The 7,994-nt window shown below is 41.8% G+C and overlaps 1 long non-coding RNA gene across 1 annotated transcript; it reads right to left on the bottom strand.

Moving 5' to 3' along the window:
• Nucleotides 1-1,697: 1,697 nt before the first annotated feature.
• On the bottom strand, nt 1,698-7,458 carry LOC115494867 (uncharacterized). Its single transcript, XR_003959885.4, has 2 exons — nt 7,056-7,458; nt 1,698-1,955 (listed from the first exon to the last, which is right to left on the bottom strand). It is a non-coding gene; the product is annotated as an uncharacterized lncRNA (long non-coding RNA).
• Nucleotides 7,459-7,994: the final 536 nt, after the last annotated feature.

Below are 7,994 nucleotides of genomic sequence, written 5' to 3'. Positions count from 1 at the left end.
CAGTTTATTTATAGCTTAAAAGGGACCCAACAATTCAAGGCAGACTGCATCAAAAGAAGCAGCTTGTTATGACTTTTTATTCTCCATCCTTTTGTTTGCTGCACAATCAAACATGTTTTTGCAGCTCTTTTGAATTTTCCAGCCTGTTAACTGCCCACAATTGTATTTGCTGAATGAGCCTTATAACTTCTTTGTAAAAAATTCTACTATAACTCCTTTTATGTGCACAAAGACATTATTTTCCCTTCCCCTCACAGAAAACATCCTAAATAGTGCAAAAATGGGATGTCAAGTGTAAGAGGAACACTCTGACTGTTCTCATCTTGTTCTTCACCTGCTAAATAAGAAGCTGGTCTCATCTTCTCCCTCCTTCCATGTTTTCATCTATACCAATGCAAGCACAGAATCATGTTTTGTGTTTGTTTTCCATATCCTCTGCCTTTCCCTGTTTCCCTGTATCCACCTCTAGGAGCTAAGAGCTGCTGAGACCTCTAGATGGTTACAGAGTGTTTTTTTAACTCTTCATGTTCTCAAAAGCCTCATTGCCACTACAGAAACCCAGATTATCGTCTTTTATCTTTCTTTGACTCCACTTTCTCCTTCACCCCCTGCTCTGCTCTCAGCAGGCTACAAACTCACATCTCCATCAGCACTAAAATGCCCCCCAACCAACTCTGGGGTAAAGCAGAAAGCCCTGAAAGGAATGTGCTTCACCCTTTTGTGTGTTCTGACTCAGTGCTCTGAAGTTTTTAGCATGCCCCATGTCTGGAAGGTGTTGTACCCAGCACAAATGTTTTCCTGCAGAAACTCCATCAGCTTTCTCCTGGTGCTGCTGCAAGTTCTATCCGTGTCAGTGCAGCAGGGCTGGCACTGGGTGATTATGCAAATAAAATCCCAAATTACCACATTGCAATCACAGTGCAGGTGCTGTTAGCACCTGATTCATCCATCACTACCTCATTAACCACTCTGATTAGTGTGAGCTGTGAGAAAACCCTCTGATCTGTGCCTAAATGCAGCCATCAGTGTGGTGGTTCCATATTGGAGCCACATGGATCATGCAATTGTTTCCTAAGAGAAAGGAAAGGGCAGCAGTGTCACCTCCTGCAGCATGAGCCAGGTTAGAGACACAGCAGCAAATAAACAGCCTGGGGGAGCTTTTATTAGCACTACTCCTAGATATCATAGAATCAAAGAATTATGGAATGGTTTTGGTTGGGAAGGACATTAAAGATCATCCAATTCCAACCCTCCTGGGCAAGGACACATCCCACTGTCCCAGGCTGCTCCAAGCCCTGTCCAACCTGGCACTGGGCACTTCCAGGGATCCAGGGGCAGCCTCAGCTTCTCGGGGCAGCTGTGCCAGGGCCTCACCACCCTCACAGGGAGAATTTCTTCCCAATATCCCATCTAAACCTACTCTCTTTCAGTTTGAACCCATTCCTCCTTGTCCTATCACTCCCTGCTCTTGGAAGGAGTCCCTCTCCATACATGTATAGATACATCTGCTGCAGCTGTAAACTGGGTGACACATCCCAGAAACAAGCTGCTCTCTGTCTTGGGAATATTTAGTGTTCCCAAAATGTGATGCAGCTGCCAGAGTTCTTGATCTCAGTGAATTCCAGTTCCTCTTCTGCCCTTTCGGTTCAGAGTTTCTCAAAAAAATATTTTGCTTGAAGCAACCTATTGCAAATCAATCAACCCAAACCAATATTTTATTTCTTTTCAATGCACACGTAAATATATATAGGTCTGTACATAAATCCTCCTTATATGCTTTGCTGGGATTTTCAGCACAGTGGTGGAGAGCAGGAATGATTCCTACTGAATTCAGGTTCTGCCAAGTTTTCATTATATTTTCTGGATTCCTGGATTAGAAATGTATGTATGTATGTGGTTCTTGACCAATTCTCTCTGAATCCCAGGCACAAAATTTTCAATAACCATGGAGAAACCTGTAAAAAAATCAAGACAAAAAATTGTTTAAAATACTTTTAAATTGTTTGTGGACCAAAAACTATTTCAGACAACTCAGGTTGCTTCATCTCCTTTAAAATCCAGAGTATTTATTCCTTTAGGCATAGCATTCTTTTTTCCCTGCTGGACAGCTGATGTGTGTGATTTGTGTATCTGGGTTAAGTTGGTTTATCTGAGAATTTTAGAGGGAATCAAAGGGCAAAATGTGTTCTGACGCCTAGTTTTACAAGTACATTTGTCCTGCCAAACAATTAATTCTTTAAATTCTTCCAAATGGGAAATCATGCTTTCTGGCCCACAAGCAGACTCGTTATTTCTGACCATAGAGTATGAAAAATAACAGCCCTTTTTTGCAGCTATCAGTCCATGTGACACCTATAATTTACAGCATTTGTAAATACAAATGGAATTCATGCCAGGTGAGGTTTCCAAAGGGCCTGGGAATTGGATAGGCTTTGGAAAGGCTGCTGAGCAAGGATCACGGACAAATCTGTTTAAGGGACTCGCCTGGCACAGGGTCTTGAAAACTTTTCCTCACCGAGGTAGCGGAGCTGGACTCAGCAGTTTCACATGTCTGGGTAAGAACTGGCAGGATTCACCCCTCCTTAAATTCCTGCGTTTTTACGGAGCTGTCTGGACATGTAGGAACAAGATCTAACTATAGCTGACTTCGTTCTGCTGTTCGTGCCAATCAAAACAGTCAAGGACTTGGGACATTAGCACCCTATTATCTCTTTGTCTGTACATATTGAAATCTGCACAAAAGGGGAATTAACTCTTTCCCTCTTGCTCCCCATCCTTTTCTTTGATTTTTTTTTTAATTTTCTTTAATTATTCTGTGCTTGTAATTCATGCTCTTCAGCATCTTTAGCTTGTATCATTAAATTTTTGGCTTTGAGGATTATCATAGGATCGAAATGATCTCGGTATTCACCTCTTCACCTCCTCTAAATAAACATTGGGAAAACAGTTGATAAAAGCAATTATCTTTCCATGAAGTTGTTCCAGAGCCATCTGGGCATGGCCCTGAGCAACCTGGTCTAGTGAAACCTGTTTTGAGCAGGGTGTTGGATTGGGTGATGTCTGGAGGCTCCTTCCAAACTAAAACTTGAAGTTGTGGTTCCATGAAATTCTGGTTGAACTCTCACAGCCAATGCCAGTGTGTTGGCCAGACATCCTCATTCCCAGGGGAGTGAATGGGACCTAAGAAATGTGGTCAAATGAATGTGGCACAGTGCCTAAATTCTAAATCCTTCTTCACCTGGAGTTGTCTGTGGTCCCCTTGTTAAAAAAGTGGCACCACCCAGAATCTGGGAGAGCCCCTGGCCAGCCAAAAATTGCTCATGTGTTACCCATTACAATGAACAGCCCTTTGTCATCTCCTTTCTGAATTAACAAAAGAGCTCATCACAAACAAGAAATATTCTGTAGACCAAAGTCACCGGGAGTTCTGTGCCAAAACCAACCATATCAGTAGAAAACCTTTCCATTGTCGCTCTAGGCTCCTTCTTTTTGTTACTATCCAAATTAAACATGTAATAAGAGGTAATAACAATACACCAAACCCTGAAAAATCATAGAATGTAGAAATATTAAAATAATTTCAAATAGATCCACAGCAATATGATTACATGCATTTTAAGACTGTTATGTCATATTAAAATGGTTTAAGAGAGAAAAATAGTTTTTATGACGTTGATTGATTTTTATTTACAGCCTGGTGGATTCCCATCTCTGCAGGGCACTTTCCCCTTTCACAGCAGTGAGAATTCCTGACAAATGTTCCTCCTGTGCTGCTGTCATTCATCCATTCTCCTGCACCACCCAGCTGATTATTCCATCTGGGGCTGGAATTTTACATTTGGCCTAATTGAACATGACTTTATTTTTTTCCAGACGATTTTCCCAATCCAGACAATTTTAGATTTCAGTCTTGTCCTTCTACGTGTGCACATGGGTTGCAAATGTGATCAGTCTGCAGAATTTCTAACTCATTAATAAAACTTGATGACTGGTGCTTACCCTATGGAGATTTATGCTTTTGTTTCTTAATATATCATGTGGTCGGATACTTCTCGGAGAACAGTTATGAATGCTTTGCTATTTTTCAGACAAATTCCAGTACAACAAATAGCAGTATTATCTTATCTTTAATTCTCAAAATTGCTTAGGACACTATTTAGTAGATAATTTCCAGACCTTAAATCATATCTAATATCTATGGGGTTTTTTCCCCAAGCCTCTAGGCCTACTGTTTTGTCAAAAAAAAAAAAAAAAAAAAAAAAAAAATTCTTTAACATAGGTTGTCCTTAAAAAAAATTAAATGTTTTGTCTGATTTTCATTCCTCTGTTGTCTTCTTCACACTTACAGATTAAGGATTTATTTCAAGATTGTTCTGAAAACTGAAATGATGCTGACTCACTGTATTCTTCTTTCCAAAGACTGGCACCCTGTAACTCTTCTGCCACCTCAGCCCCACCCCACGTTTCCAAATGTCATTTCCATAACTCTGTGAGTTATTCCAGTTACCATCAATAACACACACAGGTGAATGGTGTCAAGTGTAGATTCTTTGAAACACCTTCTTAATACAAATCTTTTTCTCCCATTTAAGTATGACTTATTGTTTCTTTTCAGTAATGCTAATTCTGACAAGTAAGTTTCTTACAACTTCCTTGAGCTGTTTTCCATGTTGCAATAGTCTGTATATCTTACTTTAACAGAAATTTCCTAAGGCATTGCCAGTTCTCCACAATTTTTCAGCTTAAAAATTTCTGTTCTGGGTCTTAACTTCTTCCATTTGAGCAAATGCATTTTTCTGAAGACCATCATCAATATCTTGCCCTTTTTTTCCTAAGGCTCATTCATACTGATTTAGTTTCACATAGACTCTCCTCTTTTTTCATGTTCTCAATCTGTTTCTACCTATTCTTTTAAAAGTCATAACATCTTTTTTCTTTGCTTAGATTTGTTTGGCTGGTTGGGTTTATTTTTTTAGCTGCCCATCAAAAATTAGGGCTTATTAGCATCCAGATTTTTCCAGGTTCTTTACACACCCTGCTGCACTCTCCTTTCCAGACATGTCAAAGAATTCCTTTCATTACCAATAGGTATCACTGTGATTAATTCAGCTAATTTTCCAGAAATGGATTCAAAGCTGTATTTCACACAGAGTTGGAAGACTGTTTTGGCACTTGATGAAGATGTCATAGAAACACCGAAAGGTTTGTGGTGAAGGAGACTTTAAAAATCATCCAATCCCACCCCCTGCCATGGGCAGGGACACTTTCCACCAGCCCAGGTTGCTCCAAGCTCCATCCAGCTTGGCCTTGGACACTTTCAGGGCAGCCACAACTTCTCTGGGCACCCTGTGGCTTTACTATCAGTTTTTGTTAAGCAAAGAGTCACTGCAGTGAATTTTGATAAAATCCTGCAGTTTTTTGAGTGTTTTAGGTGAACCATGCTCCTTTCTTCATCTTGATTTGAGTGCATCTAGTTAAAATAATATTCCTTGAGTGAGGTGTCCATAATGATTCATGGTGATTGCCAAGACTTAGAGGCAAGAATACAATACAAATGTACAAAATGAATAAGCCAGCTTGTGTAAGAGCATTTGGATTAATGTCCCAGTAATCTGAGTTTGTATCACACCCTGCTTTGGCTACACATCTCAATTCCATGACCATCACTGGGATCTGCCCCTGAGGAGCCAACCCAGTTTCTGGAAAGAAGCTCCAATTAAGCAAATCCCTCAGTGGTGTAGTTTTTTCCTAATAGGAGCAGGCTGCTTTGAGCACATTGTTTGGAAGGATATAACTTTGCTTTGCTGACTTTGGGAAAGTCAGTAGGGCAAGAATCCACCCAAGCTGTCCAGCAGATACTTAGGAATTAAGCATGTCATGTGAGAAGGAAACAACACATTTTCTAATCTTTGCCAACCACAGGGAGATTCATCTCTCTTACATTTCTTGTCCTGAGATGATGACCATGATAAGAACTGACTTAAATCCCACAGACCTTGTTTTTGCCTGCAAATTGGCTTAAGCTCATCCCCTAATCAGGTAATTGAACCGTTTATGTGTCTTGGCTGAATCCCAGTCCGGGTTCATCTCTTATGAAATTATTCCAGGTCATTAACCAGTCTGGTGATCCTGAACCAGTCATTATGGGAAAATACCATGCTTAGGGCCAGAAAAGTGAAGAGAACCAAGGCAGACTTCAGTTATGAGCTTTAGGCCCTTTTCCATGGTCTTGGGACAGATCTGTCTGTCAGTCTGCTTTCCAGAAGAATGTCCCAGATTCCCCTCCCCTCCTTCAGCCTGGCTTACAGAGCTGAGCCTGCCATGGGGTCAGGAGTGGGACCAGGACCCATCCCATGGCAGGGCCACCTCCCTTCCTGCCAGTCCTGGCACCCACTGAGCCCATCACTCTTGTCCTAGACTATTGTTTGGGGTAGATCAGGGCATGGAAGGGGCAGCACAACCTTGTGACACACATCAGCCCTAACAGGGCCCTGCTGAGGTGACAATGTCCTCAGACCAAAGTTCAGCTCTCTCAGACTTCACAACCTGCAGCCTTGAGGAGCAACTGAGCCTGGCTCAACAGGGACCATGGTGGCCCAGGAAATCTAAATATAGGAGCAAAAAATTTGGCTCCTTTCCCTGAAGGATCTTGGTTAATACCTTTGTTTCTTTGCCTTTAACTGTGGGAAAATATGCAAAATATTTCTGAAATTCTTTACAACCCCTTCCTTCCACGTGCCACCACGTGGCAGGGAGGCATCAAATATGTGCATTTTGTTGGGAAGGGCTCTCCATTGGTGATGTTCCTGGAGCTGACTTTAAAATTGTCTGCCCTGTACAGAGTCAGGGAGAGCCAGAACATGGCATGAAAACATGACACATCCTCCAGCCCATTCCCTGAGTCTACCATTGCTTTCAACTCAGAATTTCCTGATTTATGGAGTGCCACAATGGTCTGTGTTTGCTTTTCTACTGCTAACTTTCGTGGGGCTTGTTATTTTACCCTATTGAGCTCTAGGCTGGTTCATAGAAATCCAAGATATTTATGGAATTACCTGTTACAGAGCCAAGAGTTTGTGGCATTTTTAGGTGTCTTGTGTGACAGGAGATAATTCCTTCCGTCCCTGAACTGACACACCTGAAGGCATTGCTCCAGCTGGGTGTATCACACCATTCTCACCTCATTCAGCTTCACCTCTTCAAGCTGCTGTAAAAAAAATCCAGATTAGGTTCTCCTTCATGAATCCAGCTCATTGCTTTTAAAGAATTAGCCAATGCCCATGGAACTATTCAAAAACACTTACCTGAACTATGAACACGAAGGGATCTTTTACACTAAATTTTGCCATCAGGTCCCTCTTTTGTCAGTTCCATATGTTTTTAAGCTTCATTTCACCAATACCATAAAAAGAAGATAATTTCAGGAAGAATTTCTTCCCAGAGAGGGTAGAACAGGTTGCCCAGGGAGAGGGTGGCTGCTTTCAGCATCCATGGAAGTGTTTGAGAAACGAGCAGCGGCACCCAGTGCCCCGGTCTTATTGGCAAGGTGGTGTCTGCTCAAAGCTTGGAGACTTCTTCCAACCTTTAAGATTCTCTGAAGCCTGGTGGAAACTCAGGAGACCAGAAATCTGCTCTACATGTTATCTGAGTCCTGCTGCTTGGCTTGTAGCTGGTTGTGGTATCTCTGGTTTTCATCCAATAATTTCATTATTCTCTTTTCATGGGAAATTCTGGGGGGATGAGATTAGTGGATCATCACATGCAACAGCCTCACTCCTCATCTTTCCCCAGTATGAAGATGAAGAGTGGCCTTGCTGGGATGACAAAAAAGTCTGGGGAATTTTCTCTGGCAGGGGCAACAGCCTAGGAAAGAACCAAGGAGCAGAGCAGGTAGGTGGTCACACACCTGTATGCTCTGCTGAGTATTTACCACCTAAACTCTCACCATAACATCCAGGTGCATTCTCTTCCTGCAGCTGGAGGCAGAGTTGATA

Source organism: Taeniopygia guttata, chromosome 4 (assembly GCF_048771995.1).
Source record: "Taeniopygia guttata chromosome 4, bTaeGut7.mat, whole genome shotgun sequence".
Lineage (NCBI taxonomy): Eukaryota > Metazoa > Chordata > Aves > Passeriformes > Estrildidae > Taeniopygia > Taeniopygia guttata.
Note: the sequence above shows the minus strand (reverse complement) of the source record. Positions and strands in the feature narration are given on the sequence as shown.